At 35.6% G+C, this 24,223-nt stretch overlaps 1 protein-coding gene across 1 annotated transcript in view; it reads left to right on the top strand.

Moving 5' to 3' along the window:
* LOC120627175 (inactive dipeptidyl peptidase 10) overlaps positions 1-24,223 on the top strand; it is a 167,899-nt gene that overhangs the window by 66,047 nt on the left and 77,629 nt on the right. The gene's annotated exons all lie outside the window — the stretch shown is intronic.

The following is a 24,223-nucleotide window of genomic DNA, read 5'->3' as shown; positions in this document are numbered from 1 at the left end:
AAATATCACGCAGTGACAACCTGCAGTGTTTTCATAAAAGGACATATCGGGTCATATATGACTATGGCAGGGGAAAAGTTATCGGCTAGAAGGTCCGAGGGAATTTGAAAGCAACAATTTAAACGTTAATACTGACACACACTCACACACGTGGAAATATTATATCAAGTCATTATTAGCTAGAGCTATATTTTTTTATTAGGTGGCCTATTAATAAATACAATAAATTATAATAATTTTGCTAAATCGAGTATTAGTGATACATTCAATGTTATTGTGGTGGTGTATGTACCAAGGAGCCTGTGAGCTGTTATAAACAAAGCTCGGAGCTTTATGACCATGATGAAAAGGCATATAAAGTGTTCGGTTCCTGAACTGAATGAAATTCCCTGCAACCTTCAGGGGCAATTTGGGAATTTACAATATCTGAGTTTTCTCTGGTCTAGTCTGGTTCGAGGCTTTGGACTTGGCTAGTTACCACCATACCGACAAAGACGTGCCGCGACTTAGTGTTCCGGTAAGAAGTCGCGTAGAAACTCATTATGGGTATGACTACCATACCCCCCTAACAGGTTAGCCCGCTACCATCTTAGATTGCATCATCACTTACTACTAGGTGAAACTGAAATCATGGGCCAACTTGTAGTGGAAAAAAAATATATCAGCAGCTAAAGTTATTATCTTAGGAGTAGGACTGTGAATGAAGTAGCTTAAGCTCGCAAATTTTTGAAATTCGCATACGTTTTTTTGATTGATATTATGTGATTATTAATTGTTATTATATTTGTCAAATAAAAAAAAAATTAAAAAAAAACGACATTCTTTAACAACTAAAAACCAAGAAATAAATAAGTGCTAAGTAAAATAACTAAGATTACAGTAGGTACTAACAAGAAAAGTACGTTGTATTTTCTACAATGAGCATTTCAAAAGAAGATGCCTTTAAAAAATCCTTTAAAAAATCTTCAAATTGCTATAGGTGTGCTCATAATATTTAAAGAGTTCCCTCAAATTGTCCAGGATCCCTTCAGTAACTAATCAAAATCGGTTTATAATTGGCGGAGTAATCGAGTATGAAATATACAAAAAAAAACATACAGTCGAATTGTGTACCTCCTACTATTTTTTATGTCGGTTGATGATGTAAACGTGGCTTCCGAATGCGCCCGTTATTGCGAAGTCAGCTGCGTGAAGGCTTTAATGTTTCGATTAGCTATGTTACCCCAATTGTTCTACTAACTGCGACCCCGATTATTAACCCAACAGTCGAGAATTTGCTCTACCATCAGTCTTATCAATGAGCGACAGGAAATTTGACAGCTTAATAAATTATCCTGAATTAGCAGCTATTAGCACTAAAATCTAGATCACGGATAAAGGCTCTACCTTTGAAAAGATCAAATTCCAATCGCTTCGAACAAAATTGGGTGGCCCGAGGTAATATTAGAATAAGGTCAAAATAATTAGGACACCAATCTTGATAGCTGAATAAATCAAATAAATAAATAAATATACTACGACAATACACACATCGCCATCTAGCCCAAAAGTAAGCGTAGCTTGTGTTATGGGTACTAAGATGACTGATGAATATTTTTTAAAAACACTTATGTTTATCACACAAACATTTTCCAGTTGTGGGAATCGAACCCACGGCCTTGGACTCAGAAAGCAGGGTCGCTGCCCACTGCACCAGTCGGCCGTCAAATAATAAAGTTATAAAGTAGATAAAATTCATATATTTTTTTATTACTTTAATTTCGTTTACATAATAAAAACAACGCTGGAGTAAATTAATTTAATAACGTGTTAAATATTTTCTAGACAAAGTTTGTCTGGCCAGCGACGAACAGTAGTCTCTCGCGACAAATATTATGGCAGCGTAAAGTTTATTACCTAGTTCGAGTAATTTAATGAAAGTTCGTTTAATAATAAGAAAAATAAAACAGCGTAAACTTTGTTACCTAGGTAGAGTAATTTAATCAAACTACGTTTAATAATGTAGTTTAGAATGTTATAGAGCGCTGCTGGATAATGGCCCAAGGCAAATGCAAGTAAGTTTAGTTAGAGTTTTATTATATCCTTACATATGAGGAATAAGTATATTTCTTGTTTAGGTGTGACTAGGGAGTAACTCAGATTGATTTCAGGTTAAGATTTTTAATATAGCCTCACGTAACGGCTCAGTTTTTGAAAACCAATGTCATAAAGTAAAAATATTTTTTTTTTGTTGGCTTAAATTTTTACCTTACCTATTTCAGAAATGTCTCATATATAAATACATACGTCGGGTGTTATCTTGAAAAGTACTATGAAATGTAAGTATTCTCTTTTCGTGCCCACAGCGGGTGAATTTAAAATTTATTGGCTACGAATCCAACTTTGTTTAGGATGCGATGCATATGCGATATATACATTACGGAAGTATATTTAATGCGGATGCGTATATTTCACACACAGATCTTTAAACCATTCATTTTAACACCTTTTCGACATTTCAGCTATATTGTAGGTAAAAATGCTGTAACAAAAATATAGAAAAAACTTTAATAAGTTAAGTTAAATCATTTGATAAATCTAGAAAGGAATAACTTAATTTGGCGAAGGCATAAAATAAATAGACCTTCCTCATCACCAACATATCAACCCATTTCAGGGCCACAACATGGCACGGGTCCCCACCTCCTCCCACAATAGGAATGGCAATATACCTTACATGCACATAATGTAGGTTATTTGAAAAGTCAAAGTTGCCAACTGCGGCAGTAATGAAACGCATTCTAGTGCTAGATATAGCGTGACCTAGATACCTGACGGGAACGGTTTAATTGCCTACGCGGTCACGTGACCCGCGGGATACGATCTGGGGCTCAGATGATAGAAAATTCATTTACTAATTGATGTTTGATACATAGTCCAAATTGAGCAATTAGCACCGTAAAAGAAACATATGTAAATAAACATAATTTGGAATTCAATACGAAGTCCGTACCGTACAGTGATAATCAATTTGATTATTAGTAATATACATACTTATATCATAAAAGAGAAAGTGTGTCTTTTTTGAGACACATTTACCCTGGAGATGGATATGGGATGGGACCAAAAAGCCGGAGTCTTTCTCGCTGTATTAATAAAACTAGCCTTTATGTTATCAATACACATTATATTGGTTCACGGCTAATTAAACGAAATTTAGCATAGATAGAAAGCTGCACCTAGAACACAGACATAGGATACTTTTCAGTTACGAAAACAGACGGTTCACAGCTTAAAATCAATCTTGGGTTGATTTTGCATACACGTAGAATACATTTTATGCCAGTAAAACAAATGTGACCTGGCATAAAAAAAATGCGTATCTATTCGCGGGAACCAGTTACTACACTTTTAGTTTTTTTATTAAAGAATTCTACTATCCTCTGTGCTACTACCATCTATTGCGATCACCAACCAGCCTGCCCAGCGTGGTTATTATGGTCAAATGCTCCAGCCGGGAATGCCTTTAGTCCAGCAGTGGACTTTAATAGGCTGCTGATGATGATTATGATTACTGAATTAAGCAGCAGTAAAAAGTGCTTGTCCACCAATCACAGTACGAAGCAGCAGTAATAAATTGCTTGTCCACCAATCACAGTAATCAATTGCTTGTCACTGGGCCAGCGTGGTGGACTACAGCCTTAACCCCTCTTCATTGTGGGAGGAGACCTGCGCCCTGTAGTGGGCGGGTAACGGGTTGATTATTAATAAATTGATTTCCAAGTTATTGCAAACTACTTAGGAATATACATATATAGTTTTATATTGTTCTATATATGTTATATTATATATATTTATTTAAGTATTGATATATTTATTATATGTGCACCACCATTCAATTTTCTGTATTTGTTTTCTTCGCCATTGGTTGCCTGGAAGAAATCGCTATGAAGCGATAAGGCCGCCAAATTGTATACTTTGTTCTGCTATATTTTTCTTTTTTTATGTCCTTTTTGTGGTGTGCAGTAAAAGTATATTCATTCATTTATTCATTGATATATCCATACGAATAATACAATGTAATTAAAATAGTGCATATTTCCTATCTACACAACCGAAGAACAGATCTTGATGAAATTTGGCATTCATTTGGCTTTCATCGTGGAGATGGACATAGCATAATGTGTTTATATTAAATGCTAGTAAAAGTTAGCTGAGGAATATCAAAAAATGCATTGCAAGGCGCAATGGGCAGCGATCCGGCTTTCTGCGTCCAAGGCCGTGGGTTCGATTCCCACAACTGGAAAATTTTTGTGTATCAGAACATGAATGTTTTTCAGAGTCAGGGTGTTTGTCTGTAGAAGTATTTATGTGTATTATATTCATAAAAATATTCATCAGCTATCTTAGTACGCATAACACAAGCTACGCTTACTTTGGGGCTAGATGGCGATGTGTGTATTGTTGTAGTATATTATATTTATTTGTTACCTATGCGTTGCTTGACTGCTAAACTTATCATGCTAAAATTTTGCATATGAATAGTTTACATCCTGGAGACGGCCATAGGATACATTTTATCTCGGGAAGTTCCTGCAGGACCTTTAAAAATCTAAACAAGAATGCACGAATCCGCGGGCAACAGCTGGTAAATATTAATTTCAAAATTAATAATAGGTACAAGTATATGCGATACGTTAGAAAAATAACCAAATTTTTTGCTTTCCATACATCCAATATATTTATATTTTAGTTCGCTGGATACATTCTGCAGTTAAATAAAGTCCCAATTCAGTGACAGCCATTATGTGTGTTGCTATGTAGCCGTCTCTTGAAACGTTTTATTGTAACGTGCAGGATACGAGCCGCATCAATGTTGTTCCAGATAAAAGAAAGTACAATCTACAAATGAAAAGACTTTTTCTCTTACAATGTCGTATTTTTTGTATTCCACTATTAATGATCCTATAATTGCAATCTCGCTTGGTTGTAATTTGTGACGTTGTCGACAATTTGTATCCAGGTATGTTAAACCCATGTCCCTAATCTGTTCCTCCGAAGCATTGCACCTGATCGCTTGGCGATACGTCTTTGGCGGTATTAGTAACAAACCAAAGCCGAATCCTACCAACAGACCAAACCAGAGAAAATTCAAAAATTACAACGATCAAAAGTTTTAATGCCGCGCGGGGATTGAACCTGTGAAAAGTAGATTATTCAATCTTCCTTTGTTTTTGACACCCAAACTTCTTTGACATCCCTACTGTCGGGATTCTAGAAACCACATCGTTGTGATACTCAATACTGGCTATGGCCCCATTGATCCGTATAGACGGCTTCTTAGGACCTCTGCATACTAATTCTGTGCAAATAATTATAATAAATTGTATTTCATTAACAATTACATTCATGTCTTAATTATTACGCTGAGATCGCCTTTTAAGCATATTACGAGTATATACTTGTATCAGTAGGTCTCGCTCTTCTCTAACAAAATGTGTACATACATTGAGCTAATTTTTTTAATTCAGTTGTATATTATTCATTTTTTTGTTTTCTATTTTTTGTTTTTTTTCATGCTTTCATGCAAACTTGTGGAGTGTGGTTGTATATTTGTGTATATGTGTATGAGTGTGTGGGTGTGCGTGGGAGTGTGTGGGTCTGTGTGTGATGGTGTTTGTGAGTGTGTGCTTATGTATTAATTATTATTTATTTATTAAATAAATTTATTATTTATTTATTAAATTGACTTATGTAAAAATACTTTTAAATCAATTTGAATGGGTTCTCTACAAAAACCTAAGAAGAAACTTAGGTTAAAAACTTTTGTTTGCAAATAACTCTGTACTAGTTGATTGTATTAACGCTGTTTTCTATGTACTATATACCAGTTGATTATGTTGACGTGGCACTGAGTTGTAAATAACAACATGCTTAAAAATGTACACGACCGAAGCCTCCCACCAGAAAAACACATCCGTAAAATGTCATACCAAAAATCATTTAATCGCCTTTGGATGAGAAAACCAGGTAATTGGAAATATCGATCTCGTAAAATCTCGGTAAAATCGGTCTAAGCTGCAGCTGCCTCAATCACACTCTAAAGCATGAGGAGGACGGCAATAGTTTTTTCACACCACTCGCTCGACAATGCCTCATTACATAGCCCAGTATTGAAAGGTCAAGTACGTCAATACGTCCTATAGGCTTACCGGGGAAGTAATGTTGTATTGGAGTCCCTAGGGGTTTTTATGATTTGAATAAGGAACATCGCGCACGGCGTATCTGAATGAAATCTGTCGTCCCTGTCACTAACTAGAGCCTATGAATCTTGAACCATAGAGTAAAGATTTTAAAAAAAGGCTGCGAGGTATGCTTAGTAGAGTATTCAACTCAGGTTTGAAGCTGCCGTCGTGTTCACTGTTGGGCGCCCCTAAAGCCCTCGCTACACTCAGGATTCTAGAAGCAACACCCTGGCTACGCTCGGCAGTTACTCTTCAATTTCTCGTTTGCTTGGGATTTATCCCGGTGGCGCCCATATCGTAATATAGCTTTACCTACATTTTGAATCAATGGCTGTTCATCAAATTAGTCGCCAAAACCAAAACCTACTTACACATAAAATCCATAATTTTGGTTTGACATACTATCTCATGCAATTGAAATGGCGATGCGATTCGGTATCAACTTCAATAATTACAGTGTCCCTAATTATGCTTAACCACTTGCAATTGGCTCCAGTTGGCTGGGCATTCAGCCAATTTCACAAAACCGCTGTTTGAGTACCATTTTCAGTTCTAAGCTCCTTATAGTTTTCATAATTAAGATGATAAATCACTTTTTGTTATTTTTAACCCCCGAGGAGTTGCTATAAGTTTGACGTGTCTGTGTATTTGTGTTCGTCTAAGGCATCGTAGCTCTCGAACGGATAAACCGATTTTGATTTTGTTTTAAATTTAAATTTGTCAGAAATGATCTAAGTAAGCTATGTTTAAGAAAAATCGGTCCACGATGGCCGCTGCAACAAAATAGCGGATAACATATTTTTTCACGACTATTATATTGTAGGGTGTTAAATTAAAGGGCCTTAAGTAGTAAAATAATGTACACTATATTGAAAGTCGTTGGTTATTTAATTTTTAATCAACGTTGTATTATAATCTCCTTTATTACTGTTTTATAATTTACTATCGGACAATGCTTTTAATCCCATCTCTCCTACATTGCTTTGCGATCTCGTATGACGATCGAATGGTGATTTTAACACGATAATCCTATTACTTTAAATATTGGATTAGGTATTGTACAGGCCAAAAGTTAGGAATTTAGAGGTGTTAACCCACTTGCCTCGGAGAGCATCACTTTCTGGTGATTAAAGTCGTTAAATCCCGCCAACCCGCATTGGTGCAGCGTGGTGGGTCTATGCTCTAAAAGACGAGGACTGTGCCCATCAGTGGGAAGTTGATAGGCTGTGGATGAGTCTTGAAATCTAAGTTAGCATCCCTTAGAGATGCAGACATATGAGACCTTATTTGGAACAATTTGTGTAGTTAAAATTCAAGATACCTGACGAATGAATTTACTATCGAAAATTAAAACCCTACCTAAGTATTACATCAAAACAAAATAATTCTCTTGTCTGGTGTGTTCTCATTTTCATTCTAAGCTGTCTTACCATAATTAAGATATTTAGTAATGCCTACAGCGTGATCTTAGTTATAGTAGAGAATGAAACTGCACATAGGTAGATAATAAAACATTCATGTGATACTTCTAAAAACAGAGCCGAAGTCGAGGAAACTCACACTCATGTTTCATTACCCTTATTCTGACATTTTCGTTAATTATGGTATAGTAAAATTGTCATGTAAGTATACAAACTAAGTATACACCAATATTTTCCTCCCCAGTTTTATATTACATCAATTTAATTTGGTTTCCGTTCACCTTTTTAAAGAACATTATAATATTAAAAAATCTCGGTGAAATTTTATCAAATTTGATTCGCATAAAATAAATGAGATAACGAAATGAATTTCTAGAGAGACCCGAGAGATATTTATCATATTTAGTTTATAAAATAGGTATGCGGACTCTACATACAAATTAATTATTCTCTTTTCACATTCCTTTGTGGCTTAACAGATATACTTAATTTGATCTTCATTAATACCCATAGATTCTGATTGTTTTAAAATTGATTATATATTTAATTTCAAGTATTATAACATAGCTCGGATAACGAATGGACCTTTGTGATTCTAAGGTGCTCGAATGGCGACCCCGCAAAGGTAAACGCTAGAAGCCCAGGACCTTTGATTGTGGAATTCCCTACAAAAGGCCTATGTCCAACAGTGGACGTCAATTAGTTGAATTGATGATGATGATGATTGTAACTTTATTATTTTTAAAATTAATAAAGTCATCTACTTATAATCTAACAGGATTTACGAATGGGATGGAAGCACCGCGAAAGTATCATACAAGTCAGACCTCGAATCGGATTATTATGCATGGTCTTCAAGTCAAGTTGACTTTCACAATCCATATCGACGCAACTCTTTCTAATCCTCGACGCAAAAACGTCAGCTATAAGTTTGACGTGTTTTTGTAAGCGAGTGTGCTTGTGAGTGTGTGTGTGTGTATGTATGTGTGTGAGTGTGTGTGTCAGTGTTGTGTTTGTGTGAGTGTGTCTGTCTATGATATTGTAGCTCCCGAACGGAAGAATCAATTTGAATTTTGTTTTGGTGTTCTTAGCTATATGTGATGAAAATCCGTGGTCCAAGATGTCCGCTGCTACAAAATGGCGGATTACATATTATTTCACAACTCCTTCAATATGGGTATCTAATGAAAGGGCTTATCCAGTAGAATAGTGTACACTAAATTGAAAGTGAAAAGTTTAATGATTAATTTAAATAATCATATTATATATTACTGTAGTTCTGTGTGGTACGTTAAAAGTGACTTTTATTCATTCCAATATTTATATAACTACGGGATTCTGAAAACCTGTCGCATCAGTTTACCAACATACGATTCTAAAGCGCATGCGCCAATCATTGAAGTAGGTTGGCGCAGTCAAATTAAAAATTAATAACTAAGCTAAATGATTCCTCTTTGGAAACACAATTTCTTGATGATCTAGGATTATTGACTGATCAATATTTGGCGTATCAGAAACTTAACCGTGTGTGTCGAGCCACAGTGTAGTGTAGTGTCCTATGTCCAATGTTATTTGAACACACTACTCTGACCGTTTATTACATACATTGGTTATTGATATATTAATTGTTGAAGCGGTCATAGCCCAGTGGTTAGGACTTCAACTTACTTTCGGGGGCCGAGTTCGAATCCCAGCGCGCACCTCTAAGTTTTATTAGTTATGTGCGTTTTATTAGTAATTGAAATATCACTTGCTTCAATTTGAGAGTTGAGACAACAACTTGAGACTTTTCTACAATGTTCTCACAGGTATGTGGAGTACGCACTGGGCCGGCCAGTTGGAAAAGGCCTTAACCCCTTCTTATTGTGGGGGAGACCCATGCCCTGTAGTGGGCCGATAATGGGTTGATGTGTTGATACATAAATAGTTACACCCAGACACTAAAACGAAGGGGAAGGGGTTACGGCCGTAGTCCACCACGCTGGCCCATTGCGGATTAGTGGACTCCAGACACCTTTGAGAACATTGCGTAGAACTCTCAGGCATACAGGTTTCCTCACGATGTTTTCCTTCACCGTTGAAGCAAGTGATCGTTTTATTACTACTATATATATATATGTATATTATTCATTACTACCAGTTATTTTAGTACACATAGCACAAGATACGTTTGCTTTGTGGCAAGATGGCGATGTGTGTATTGTCGTAATATATTATTATTATTATTAAATTCTTTATTGAACACACAAAAATAAAATACAAAGAGAAACACATTGACAAAATATAAAAATAATAAAAAACTAGTTTAGGTGTGCAAAGGCGGTCTTATATATTTACTAAAATAATATATTTTGAATAGACCTGTCTCGGTTACTATATTATGTATCAATGATTTTGAGTATGCAAACTAATAACCTAGCTTCGCATGAATAAAATATCTTATATAGTTTTAGACGCAGGTGTACGAAATGGGTTCGCGGTTCAACTTAGTTTTATTGCTTTGTGTACGACTCTGTGAGGACTTTATGCCGAAGCCTTTTCTATTATTATTTTAACTGCAGAATAAATATGGATTCCAGAATCGTTACATAAGATGTATCGCTCAGTTTCAACAGCGTTAATAGTCAGTGTGTAAATAAAACTATTAAATTGTCGGTAAAACACACTGCATTGTCGAAATATGTATTTATTTAAAATCTATTTTTTTGTTACATTACAAGTTAGCATTTGACTGCAATCTCACCTGGTGGTAAGTAATGATGCAGTCTATGATGGTAGCGGGCTAACTTGTTGGTATGGCAGTAATATTAAACTCATACCCATAATCGGATTCCACGCGGCATCGCGTCGTACCGGAACGCTAAATAGCTTAGTTGCACGTCTGACAGAGCTAGGTAACTAGCTATGGCCGAAGCCTCAAACCAGACCAAAATCAAATCGAATAAGATGTTCCTGAGTTAGTGCTTTAAAACATATAAACATACTTTGCAGCTTATACTATTAAGGGATTTAAGGAGTTTTGCAGCTTAAGAATATGGATAATTTGAGTTTTAGAATATGGATAGTCATACAGAGGTACAACGATGCCGTGTAATCAAACCTTGTTACACGTCATCGTTGTACTAAACGTGTAAAAATATTTTTTTTTTAATTTGAATCATGCGCATTATTAGTAGTTAAAGCAGTAAGGACATAAATTCTATGTAGTTTTGTAGCAGAGGTCCTAACTAATGGTAGGAGGAAACCCATCGCCTATGGATAGAGCGAAACTTCGCAGGCCATGCAAGGAACCCGCCCCACAAATTGGCGCTCTATGTCCATCTACCTACGGCGTATATGTGAAGTTTCGTGTGCCTGTCATTACACTGACAACCACACCCTTCTACTTGATATCTTGGAGAAGTCTCTGAAAAAGTTCAAAGTTTGTGTTCAATGTAAGCTTATAGAAAAGTCCTATTACAGTATTAAGGACTACGTCAACGATAAAAATAGTCAAAACGTCCTTTAAAATTTTTGAGTGACAATGTGAGATGGTGATAGCAAAAAAAAAACAACCGGCTAAATGTGTTGTGGGCTTCTTCTTAGACCAGGGCGCGTTTGGTACCCTCGTAGCTTTAGTTTTAAGTTGACGGATTTAGTTATCGCCATCAACTCAATTCTATGCTATATTTTAAATGTAATGTACGCATCAAAAGTGCCATATATGTGCCTATTTGAATAAAGAAATATTTGACTTTGACTTTGATTTCCGACAAGATCACAGACCTGCTGCTTGGCTAGCAGACATAAGCATAGCGTTAGTACTTTCCCGGACAGGCTCGGTCATACGAAGCTCTACTCCTACTAAAAGTTTAAGATGCATCCTCAAAGATAAAGAAATTAATAAATACATATATTACGACACTGCACACATCCTCATATAGCCATTGCATGTTCGTTTAGCTGGTGAAGATGCTTGTCATATGGGCTTCAGATGGTTTCACAAAAGACCCGCCTTTTTAAAGACCGTTTGCAAGAATTTATTGCTTGACTATTTGCCCAAATCCACACTAACAAGTCGTTTTGCATGAGACTGTCATCTTCATTTTAACAAACTTTTTTGTTTAAGGAATATAACAGCGACCGTTAACTCATCTTATATGGAGATGGGTCACCACTGCCAGATGGCAGAAATATTACCGGATGGAATGTGGATAAATCTGTTTAAACCGGTTTGGTGCCATTGAAAGCCCACTTTATAAACAAAATTAATAATAAATATAATTATAATAATTGATTGCTAAAATACTCACATTGCCATCTAGCCCCAAAGTAGGCGTAGCTTTTGTTATGGGTACTAAGATGAGTGATGAATATTTATATATAGTACTTATACTTAAATACTTATAATATAACCATCGGTCATAATCACATTCTTAGTCTATCTTGTGAATCGTAAGTTATAGAACACTGTGTACGGAGAGAGCCACCAAAAAAATATCGTTCATAAAAACAGTTAAAATAAAGCTGGTGTAAATAAGCGATTTAAAGTCATTCCCGCTAAAGTTTCCGCTAAAAGTCCGTAAAGCAAGTCAAATAATAGCAGCCACAGGTGTTCAAAATAGGTTCGCTCTTCAACTTAGTTTTATTGCTTTGAATATGGACGTGTAAGGACTTGAAGGATTTGAGATCCAAACTTCAGTTTTATACCCGTCATAAATGTTGTAAAAGTATTATTACTACTTACGAGTACTTCGCACTATATTCTTTTGTTATTTGTTAGTAGTTTATGGGTCATCTACCTATATTTTTATTTAATAAGTAATTAGGAGATATTAACAACTAGGATAAGGTAAGACGGATGGCTAAGTTAATTCTTAAGACTTATGTCTTAAGAATTGAGTTGTTGGAATAGGAATGAATCGTGGTCCGTTGATTGTCTATCATGAAGAGTGAATCTATCACAAAGATCAAAATAATACTTCCACGTCACTCCTATACCGTCTTACAGAACACAGACAAATAGTATTTTATGTAGGTAATGAGTATACAAACATTTTCCCTTTAGATCTACATAATGTTAATATCTATCTTATTAGTTTAATCATGATATCCAACATCTATCATCATCATCAAGTTAAATTGATTGCGTTTATTGTACATTTGCAATGGTCAATCGTCGTACAAAGGGTTTAGTAAAAGCTTTCATAAAAAGATGAAACATGTGTCTTTTAGAATCTTTACGTTTATTAAGTGTATTAGTGCTGCATTATCGCTATTTTCAGCAAGTTATTGGTCCTATGTATTTCATTATCTAATCGTGCTATATCAGTAGACGTACGGTTAGTATATTTATGAAAGAAAATACTTACTAACTTAATTACTTTGATATGTTTAAATTTGCATGTAACTTTGCAACGAGAATACAAAACAGTTTCAAGTAGACAAGTATCTCTACTAAGTATCTAAGTAGCCTGGTTTCACACAGGTGGCTTCTCAGCCACCTGTGTGAAACCAGGCTGGTCGGTTTGTCTAAGAATTGAGATACATATTTGAAATTTAACTTACTTTCTATTACAAAGTGCAAAATGAAATGTATTCCTGTATTTTGCGCTTCAAAGGAATGCTGCTGTTTTTTTATACTTTTTGACGCATAAGCGGATTGAAACCCGAAAGTTACTTCTACCGTTGAACAACCTACTAACTTCTGCCATTTCGACAAGCTAAAGTGTGCTGCAGGCGTTCCAATAGTGCATTTTTTTTTTATATCAATATTTTAGCTTATTGGTACACTCAAGCAATAATTCTTTCTTAGTTAGTATTAACTTACAAAACATGCTTTTCAATTTTGAACTAATAACTTATAATGGCAGGGTAAGCCGCTTCGTTACGTAACGCGTTACGATGCCAATCAGTCTGACTTCCGTTCAGTTAGCAGGCTCCCCTCTCTCACTCTAACCCATTGCGCTAGCTGTACTTCAACTCTGTCAGGTGTCCCGAGACGCACACGATTTTTTATTTTATTTTTTTACTCCATGTTAGGTATGTAATCACAGCCTCGTTGGTGGGCATGTTCCACTTCGGATCCTGAATTCGATTCCCGGGTCAGGCAAAATTGTAAGTGTAAAAATAATCTCAGAAGTAGCATACAAAAAAAATACAAAAGTAACGTTTGACAGCAAAGATCGCGAACGAATGTGGCAAGCCTGTTGTGAGATACGTAAACACCCTGCGTATCTTGTTGATATCTAGTGTACCCCATCTACAAATAAATATTTGGATAACAACGGATTTTTGCGAGGGGTGATGAAACCTTGTCTATGATAGAATATTGTAAAAATTTAATTTCGTTTGGCCGGCTGCGATTTCAATTAGCACGGTCTATAGACGCAGTTAATCTGTCCGCGGCTGAAATGCGACGGCTTTGCAACGGGTTTTAAATTGAAAATATTATTTAACACGAGTGCAATTATAAAGTTACAACACACTATGATAAGGTTTTATTAAGTTTGTTTAGTTGACAGAACTAAATCGCGGACATTCTATAGATAAAACATTTTATGTTATTATTATTAACTTTTTTTATTTTTATTTGATGAAGTCAATTTCGTTGGGGAAAATTTACCCCAACAAGTCGCAGTGGGGTATTCCACTCCAATATTTGTAAGTAAAATGCTTTTGTAGAGAATACAAAGCCTCACTCATATCAAAGATGCGCAAAATTTGTCTTTTTTTACAGTAATTATTGACTGACCGAACCATCTGCCCATCTGATAGTATGTGGAAAAGTATTGCCTGTAAACAGAGCAACTCCTCTGCACAGAGTATGCAAGAAACTCGTCCTGCAACGCGCCGCCCTTGTCCATCACTGAGATGTAGATGCTTAGCCTCATGTGCCTATAATTACACCGACACTCTTGCCCGGAACAAAGCATGATGCTGCTTAGCGGCAGAAATAAAGATGGTGGTAGTACTTCCCTGGACGAGCTCTGTCACAAAAAGCTCTTCTACTACTAAAACTGTCGATATGTAACGGTTTTCATTAAATAAGTGTATTTGTAAGCTCACTGATATCTAAGAATTCTCCATAATGTTCTCAAAGGCATTTGAAGTCTACCACTTGGTCAGCGTGGTGTTCTACGGTCTAAACCCTTCCCATTCTGGGTACCCTGTAATGGGCCTAATTAGTTGATAATGGTGATAATTATGTCGGTTTGGTTTTTTGTTTTTTTGCTACATATGTTTCGCTAAACCACTACACTTTGATAAAATTTGAATTTAATATATTATACCTAACTTAAATTCTGATGATGGACAACGGAGATACAGTATTGTTTATGACAAAACATAGTGCTGTTTTCGCAATGTTTCCAGAAGGTTAAAAAACCATTTGTTACTACTAATACTGCTTAGTTAAGGATGTAGCGAGATTTAAACAAAAATACGTTTAAAAAGCTGCATACGGCAGCTAGTTCACTAGACAATAGAATAGATAACATATTATGAAACACAAGAAATACATCACCATCATCATCATCATATCAACTCGGCTCGGCCAATGAGAAGGGATTAATGCCGTAGAAAGTAAAAGTAGTAGGAAATAAATATATTTCTTGTACATAAGCAAATATTTAAAATAAAAAACTTTCTTCGTTCACGCCGAAACAAAAGGAGCCTTAAGGTATAACTGAGAATATATATTTACTCAGGTAACTCAAACAATGGCACTAAAGGGGTCGAGATGAATAATTAATTCTGTAAAAACAAATTCGAGTTGGCTTGCGAATTGCAAATAGGGATACCTTAGTCGAACCTATTGAAGAAGGAATAAGTGTAATACGCGTTTTCACTAAACCTAACCTTTTTATCCATACTTGGATTCTTACTTCATACTCAGACACAGGCAATAATATTGACAATATTATCTATACTTATAATAAAACTGTAACTGGAAGATTTCCGTACAATTAATATATTTTGACCGGGGGATGCTTTATAATCGATACTGAGTCCAAAACAGATTTTTATTTCATTTTTGTCCGTCTGTCTATATGTCCGGGCATCACGTGAAAACTACTGAACGGATTGAAATAAAACTTGGTATAATGGTACTTGATATTCCGGGTCAACATATAGGCTACTTTTCATCCCGATAAACAATAGGTTTCCTCCGGGAAATGGGATGAATTTTTTTATTAATTTTACTTCATAGCTCCGTTAAATTTGAACCGATTTTAATAATTCTTTATTTATTTCAAAGTGTATACTATCTAGCATGTATTGTCTTATTTTAATAAGGATCTGATAAATATTGTTGGAGATAAATAACATAACTCTTTACAAATAACTGTTAGTTGCAAGGCATATGGGACAGCGATCGAATGCATGCGTACTATCCTACTAATATTATAAATGCGAAACTTTGTAAGGATGTATGTATGGATGGATGTATGTATGTACTAAAATACCAAATAATATAATACTATGTACATAGCCACCCACGATGATTATGATGTTAGCATCAGATATATTCTAGCTTCTCGATTGACTCATACGCGGACGAAGTCGCGGGGGTCCGCGAGTTGTTAATATACATAATATGGGCATTTGTGTTTTTGAGATATAACTTAATGGTCATTAAAAACGTTGTGTTAACTAAAGCAATCCTGCAGTAGCGTGCACAAGGTCAAGGTGCGTGCAAAACTTGGCAGAAAATGGAAAAATAATTTAACATCAGTTTTCACTTTTACTTTTAGAGTTATATAATTTTTTGGGGTAGGCAATGCTTCTACGCATGTATGAAGTGCACGACACTGCAATCCTGTGTTAACGTTTGAAGTCAAATGGGGTTCAGGATTACTATGGCAACAGCAAAAAGGTTATGGTTCTAGATTATATTAAAACAATTAATCACATACACGTATAAATGTGATTTCAAGTTATAACAATTATGCTGGCTGTTTTTTTCCTCTGAAACCTGTGCAGAAGCTTTCACGCTTCGCAGTGGATGGTAGTAGTAGCACGGAGGATTCCCTTCGTCGCCTCGTATGACGAACGCGTGACGCCTCGTATGACGGGTTTGTGTAATACTGGGTAACACAAATCCGATTGAAAAAAGAAAAAAAAACGATGTTGCTACCCCACTACCGATCAAAATACTGCAGTCATCATATAGCCCCTTTTTACGTCTTATTAACTCGCTCGCACAGGAAATGATGATGTGAGCTTAAAACTGCTGTCAATCGCCACGCGCAAAATTGATGTTAGTACGAATTTTCTTATCTTAATCAATAAATATCTGACCTGACAACCAAAAGGTTTGGGTAATTTTTTATAATTTCTAAATTTGAATTCGACGTTCCAAGTGATTTAAGCGTTTAGATCAACTTAATTTAATGTTGATTTTTGAAGTTGATTCTGCACAAAACATTACAAAGAACTGAAATAACATAAAATTAAAAAAAAAAAAAAATTATATAATAAACAGTATATGCATTTATCAACAAATATCATTTAATCATCACTACCTTTGCCACAGCCTGAACTATTTGCGATCTGAAAAATCTTTTTACATTTCCTATGCGCGAGGCGGGGTTGCTCACGCAGGGACTTGCAGGCTGCTGTCGTTCCTGGAGGCGTGACGCGCGCTCCCGCCGCCGCCAGAACACGCGATCAAGGTCACGTACAACGCCAGCCGCAGCGTGCTCTCGTGCCAGAGCCCAAACCACTGCTGCATCTCCCAAGGGGATGATTTGCTCATAATCAATAGCTGAGAAGATAGTTGCTGATCACACTAGATGGTATTAGTAGCAGAGAAGACGCTGCGACCAGTTCTACGTTCTCCTCCGCCCTGTTTTATAGGAGAATTTAAATAACAATCGTCAAACATTTCTTTATAAATTGAGAGCTGTTATTTTTGGGCATCTTCGCACTTTAAATTAGAAAACTAAAAAAACACTATTTTCCAATTTTACTGTCACATTTGGATTAGATTTCACTGTTTGTAATTTCTAGCCTATTTTATGTAAAATGTTAAATTGCTTTGTATAAGGAGAAATGTTATTTTAGGAATCTTCGCACTTAAAATTAAAGCGGGACTTTGAAACTATTTTACTATTCAATTCTAGAAAGGAAAAGCTGTACGAAACTATTTCGGCCTATAAAAGGCTGACCCTATTTACGCGTCGTTAACCCGCTCTCTGAATTAAACATATTTGTGTGAGCCTTAACTTTAAATCAGACCTCCAAGCCGCTTTTAACAGCGACCTACTATTATTTGTATCTATTTGGATTAATAATGTTAGTTAATAACCCTAAATGGCTATACCTGCTACCATTTAAGGGATATGAACTAACAGTACGTCCTATTTCCAATACCGCGCATTTAAAGTCAAAGTCAAAAATATCTTTATTCAAGTATTCATAAGTGGCGCTTTTGATGCGTACATAAGAATTACACTGTAGTGAGATGATGGAAGTAGCTAAATTAATTTAGGAAGTAGCTGATGATTATTTATTTTTAGTATTAGTAGACCTTTTGTGACAGAGCTAGCCTGTGGTAGTACTACACCAAACTTCTACTTCTGATTCCAATGTACATGAATCTTAGCAGTTAGCACCTAAGTCTAAGGTTGATAAACATAGTGCTGCAATTTGTAGGACATGCTCCTTGCACTTAAATTTCATTAATATAAGCTAAGCGATCATAGCCTAGTGGTTAGGACTTCGGGTACACTTTTGAGGGGCTGAGTTGGAATCCCAGCTAACTTTTCTAAGTTATGCGCGTTTTAAGCAAATACAATATTATATACGACGTTTTTCTTTACCGTTTAAGCAAGTGATATTTTAATTGCCCTAATTTAAAGCCGAAGTCCGCACCACAAGACTATCACCGCTTCTCCTATTTGAAATAATAAATGAAAAATAAATGTCCTGAATAATAAATTAGGTTTGTAGTCTTTTCGTTTAACATGCGTCCAACTCATTATTTAACTCCATGTGTAATGATAGCTGCAGTAATAGAACAAAACACACTTTATAGTGTGGTAATCGCATAAAGTTTATAATTCAAAATCAAGTATTCAATATTTTACGAAGCGATTCAGAACAGCTTCAATTAATGACCGGTTTAGTGCCGATCGTTGTAATAAACTGAGCTGGAATGAATTTTAATAGAGTAAGTATTCCCCTGCCAATTTATTCTTTTAATCGTTTACGTTCAACCTGAGAGACTAAAGAGCGGTGACAACCGAATTGAATGGAAACCGAATTCTTACTTGCTCACTAACTAGAATAATTTCCTAATTAAATAATGTTATAAAATCATTAAGTATACGACTACATTCATTTCCGCGAAAAGCGATACATTCTTTGAGATATACTATTGTCAAATATTCAACGTTTATTCAGTTCTAAGCGATTTTAAATTGCGAGCGATTTGATTTTAACAAACCAAATAATAATCAAATATGAACGATGAACACTAAATATAATTATCATCGCATGCCTTGATGATATTTTGAATAAGTTTTAACGTAATTAATAAACGTTCTTACGCTGACTGTTGTTTATATTAAGACTATACTCTTACTCGTAGGAGACGGCAGTTAGTGGCTGCCCAGAAAAACTTTTTAGCTTTGTCTAAAAATATACTTAATACATTATTAAGGTCACGACCCCTCTTATCTTCGTGTTCAATATTTATAAGAAGCGGTCAGATAAAGAAACCCCAACTTACTCGTTTATAAAAACCGTTTCCCCATCTTACGAAATATCAAAAAGCAATTCTCTCATTTATAACTGTTAACCAACTGACGTCGATAAATTGGATTTGTAGAAAGTTTTCTATCGACGGTTTTCAAGTAGTAAATTATGTCTAAGACAGACGACGTGAAAGAAATATATTTTATTGACGTATTTTTACTTTTTTATTGTCGCAGTGAACGCTAAGTTTGCTATCATCATAATGATGATGATGCATCATTCAGCTATCAACCTATTGATGTCTTACAAAAAAAAAGGTCAAAAGCCAGAGGGTTCAGAAAATAGGGTTTTGCGTCATCGCCCCCCCCCCCCCATAAGTAGAAGTCTCGAGAAGGTGACGTGTTGTTCCTTCCTAGAGAGTTCGTCAGGGACTAGGCTACCGACGCATATGGAACTCGTCATGCAAGATTGGCGGGTCACAACCTGGCAAGCCAGAGGAGATTATAAAGGCAAAGGCCTCCTTTATAATCTTCGCAGAAAAGAGGGTTTTGCGTCATCCGTCGTCCCCCAATAAGTGGAAGCCTCGAGAAGGTGACGTGTCGTTCCTTCCTAGAGAGTTCGTCAGGGACTAGGCTACCGACGCATATGGAACTCGTCATGCAAGATTGGCGGGTCAAAACCTGGCAAGCCAGAGGAGATTATAAAGGCAAAGGCCTCCTTTATAATCTCCGCAGAAAAGAGGGTTTTGCGTCATCCGTCGTCCCCCAATAAGTGGAAGCCTCGAGAAGGTAACGTGTCGTGCCTATCTGGAGATTTCTTCAGCGACTAGGCTACCGATACCTATGGAACTCGTCATGCAAGATTGGCGGGTCAAAACCTGGCGAGTGCTGTGCATACGCAAGTACATCACCTATAGGTTAATTGTGGGACTCCCACAGTTTCGAAAGGCTGCAAACTACATATATAATGTTTCCATTTCTCCCAACGGCCACTCCGTATGCGTCAGGAAGCATTGTTAAAAGGGAAGTCCTCCTATGACATCCTATATGTGCAAAAGAATTGGCTCCATTGAATTCACAATCTAGACACTATAGAAGAGCGTAGTAGTAGAGCCTTTAGTGGCAAAGCTCATCCGTGGAACTACTACCGCCATGCACCATTGCTGTGTTCCAGTCTGAAGGGCATCGTTGTCGGTGTAATTTCGGGTATATTGCTTAACACCTATATATAGCCACAGTTTGATGGACACACGGAACACTTTGATGAACGTTCCTTGCGAAGTGTTGCTCTGTTTATAGGGAATGGTTTTCGATACCATCATGTCGGTCATCTGATGGTCCCATCGGATGGTGGTTTTTTTGACAAGATATGGAAATATTCCCGTGGTTAATGGTTAATGGGTAATGAGTTCTCCCAGCACTTCACTTCAAGCTTTTTTATTGTGATGAGCATATATTGCTTAGCAGCAATATCCCATAATCGAAGCGCAACCCTTGTAATACTAGCTATTGTATTGTTCCGGTGGTCATCCATGGTCTTCATCATCAGTACTACTTGACCGTATCGTGCTTTCCTTTAGTTGTTTTAGGTGTGCCTATAATATTTGCAGAGTTCTCTCTATTTATCCAGGAGATCTCTGGAAATCTTCACCAAATTAAAATGGGATCTCTAAGTATAAAGTACCAAATAAAAAAAAGAATTATTCAAATCGGCTTATAATTGGCGGAGTAATCGAGTAACAAATATACAACAAAAAAAAAACAGTTGAATTGAGAACCTCACCTTTTTTTAAAGTCGGTTGAAAAGTAAAAAGTAACAATATCTGTACCAAAATGTATAGCTCACATTAACGTCACAATTTGTTGTAGAGTCGACCAAGATTTATGCAAGTGGCTTTACTGCAGCCATGTATTATTATTTGCATCATACCCACTCTCGTAAAATGTAACGACTTAGCCTAACAGATGTTTTCACACGTACAAGTGCCTTGGCAGATGTCCATACGCTATACGCTAAGTTTTAAAGATATTATGCTACAATAAAATATTATATTTGTGTATTTTACTTTCTTTCTTACACGTTCGTGCCCTACAGTGCGGTTTGAACCCTCGTAGCTTTAGTTTTAAGTTTACTAATATAATTTGATCGCTTTAAACAACAGGAAAATGGTTTAAAACGCTCCGTGAAGTAAAGTAAGTTTATAAATAGACTTAAAGTGTGCATTTAAGTTTCCTGAGAATATTCCAGCCAGTATTTAGGTCGTTACAGCTGCGAGCAGTGGTTTTAATGAACAGCGGCATAATTATTACACTAATATGAAGGGTGACGTTAATAGTGTCTTGTGAGAGAAAACTATAGTGCGCTTTTATCATCTTGCGACTTAAGCATACATCAGTTGAATAGGCATGTTGACTAAATTTGAAAAACATTATTTTTTCTCATGAGGAAGTAACTCCAATATCCAAAAACTATTTTCAAAAAGGTTTCGTTGATATAAATTGCAAATTATATTTGAAATAATTATTTCCCACGAAAACGCTCGCTGGATGTCATGGCCGTACCCGTGACGTCATAGGCAAATTAGAGCTTTATAGTAAGCGCTTTAGTTAGCTTTTTAGAAGGAATTCTAAAAAGCTAAAGATTACAACTGATATCTTGAAATCAAAATAATACTTGATTAACGCAGAGATTTTCTAAATTCAAGCGGTGCTAAATAAACAAGAATACAACATCATCTGTCATGGCAGTTCTAATTACTGAAAATATCTCACGTCGAATATAAAAAAAATATTTTTTTCTTAATACATGAATCATAATATGGATGAATACAATATTGACTGTCATCATACCTATTCCTTTAATAGTCTTTCATTAGTTGAATTTTGGTAATCTTGGCTTTTAACCGACTTAAAAAAAAAAGGATGTGCTCAATTCGATTGTATTTTTTACTTCAGAAGATTATAAGCCGATATTTATAAGCCGATTTGAAAATTTTTTTTTTTGCCCGGAACGGTATACTTCCCAAGTGGTCCCGTGGTCCCTTTTTAATCAATGCAAGATATATTGGAGGGATCCTGGAGAAATCGAAATATATGTAAAAAATTACTAGGTAGTCCTTGCTACTATTATATATATAAAACGGAACGGACAAAGTGTACAGCGTGTAAACATAGGCCGATATAATACATCAGACGCTATAGAGGTCCATTATTTACTGTCTCTGAGACTTATCTGTATCTGTATATTATAAGTATTTATGTGTATTATATTCAAAAAATAATCATAAGCTATCTCAGTACCCATAACACAAGCTAAACTTGCTTTGGGGCTGGATAGCGATGTGTGTGTTGTCGAAGTATATTTATTATTATCATTATCTGTGAAACCGAAACGTTAATAGTTTTTGAGTAAACTATTTCCTTAGTTTTAACTGAAAGAAACCAGATACAGCCCTAATATCGCATGCAAAATTAAAATCAAGTGACTCCTGTCACTTTATTCGGTACGCGTTGCGTAGCGTAGGTACTATGCACGTGTCGGTCTTTTGTCTTCAATAGGGTTGTCATAAGAATTAGATGTTAGAATGTATTGAATTGTCTGTATGGAAAAATAAATATGTTTCTTTTGATTTATTATTTTTACAGGGTGATAAGTATATTTATGCACCCTTCAACAGCATTTCGTAATTTCATTACACGTTGTATACTTAGTAATTTTTAAGTTTTACATGGCACTGACTTAAAAATGAAGCAAATTTAATTGATATTAGTTAAAAATGCCAAACGATTGTAGTTCTACATAGTTTTATTATTAATTGAAAAAAAACCTCCTGTCATACACAATAGTTTTTAAGGTTTTAAGGCTAAAGGGTTGAAAAACTAGTCTAGGGTAAGGAGGGTCTGCCTAGTTTTTTTTAATCATTGCTGGGGACACCAGTGAGATATTTAAATGATGAAGATTGGAATAAAAATTCCCATTATATAACAACGATATAAATATATTTCATTGTATGCGTTAAGATTTCTTAGTACCATCTCGAAGTTAACAAGAGATCCTCGGAGAGCACATTAAGCCCATCAACCCGCGTTTGACCAGCGTGGTAGGTATATGCTTTAAAGCTCCTAGGAGAGATTACTCTGTCGGTAGGACTTTAGTAGGTTCTCGTAAAAAATATAACCTAATCAATAAGCTACGCAGAAATGAGAGACTGGAGATATAATTAAACAAAAACAAAATCAGGAGGGAGACCAGTGTTATTTGATCATTGAATAATAAAAAAAAAACAAATTGACTGGTATAAAATTACCGAACCGAAAACAATCTTATCGTATTCACCTAATTTATCTTTATTGAATAACTTTTTGCAAAAACAGTTTTATATTTTTGTTTACCTATCAAACGAAAATGTCTTTTATCCGTAATACAATGAAATGATTGGACTGAATATTTGACACGGGCTCAACCCACTAAAACATATAAAAAACAAAGGCCCAAACACATAATATAACGTAGTACTCATATCACCGCAAATATAGAGTTTTAATTTGGGCAGTTCATATAAAAATTCAAAATTCAAAATTCAAAATTCATTTATTTCAAGTAGGCCTAATATAAGCACTTTTGAAACGTCAAGTATAAAATAAATAAACGCAATTAAACAAGGATTTCAGTACAGTTGTTCAACCAAAGTTTTACAATATATTTTGGTATTACGATGAAGTCCATTACACCCTTAAAAATTTGAATGAAAATTTTACTTACACATTTATAAATTAAATTTCTGTCCGGAGTTTTCTGAGGCTTTTTGCTTATAATAATGTAGTATAATACTGATTTTTTTCTCAAAAATTAAATTAAGTTAACGCTTTGTTTACCTATGACGCTTTGTCGATGTTA

The sequence above is a fragment of the Pararge aegeria genome, chromosome 1, assembly GCF_905163445.1.
Source record: "Pararge aegeria chromosome 1, ilParAegt1.1, whole genome shotgun sequence".
Classification (NCBI taxonomy): domain Eukaryota; kingdom Metazoa; phylum Arthropoda; class Insecta; order Lepidoptera; family Nymphalidae; genus Pararge; species Pararge aegeria.
The sequence above is the reverse complement of the archived record's forward strand: the minus strand, read 5'-3'. Positions and strand labels throughout refer to the sequence as shown.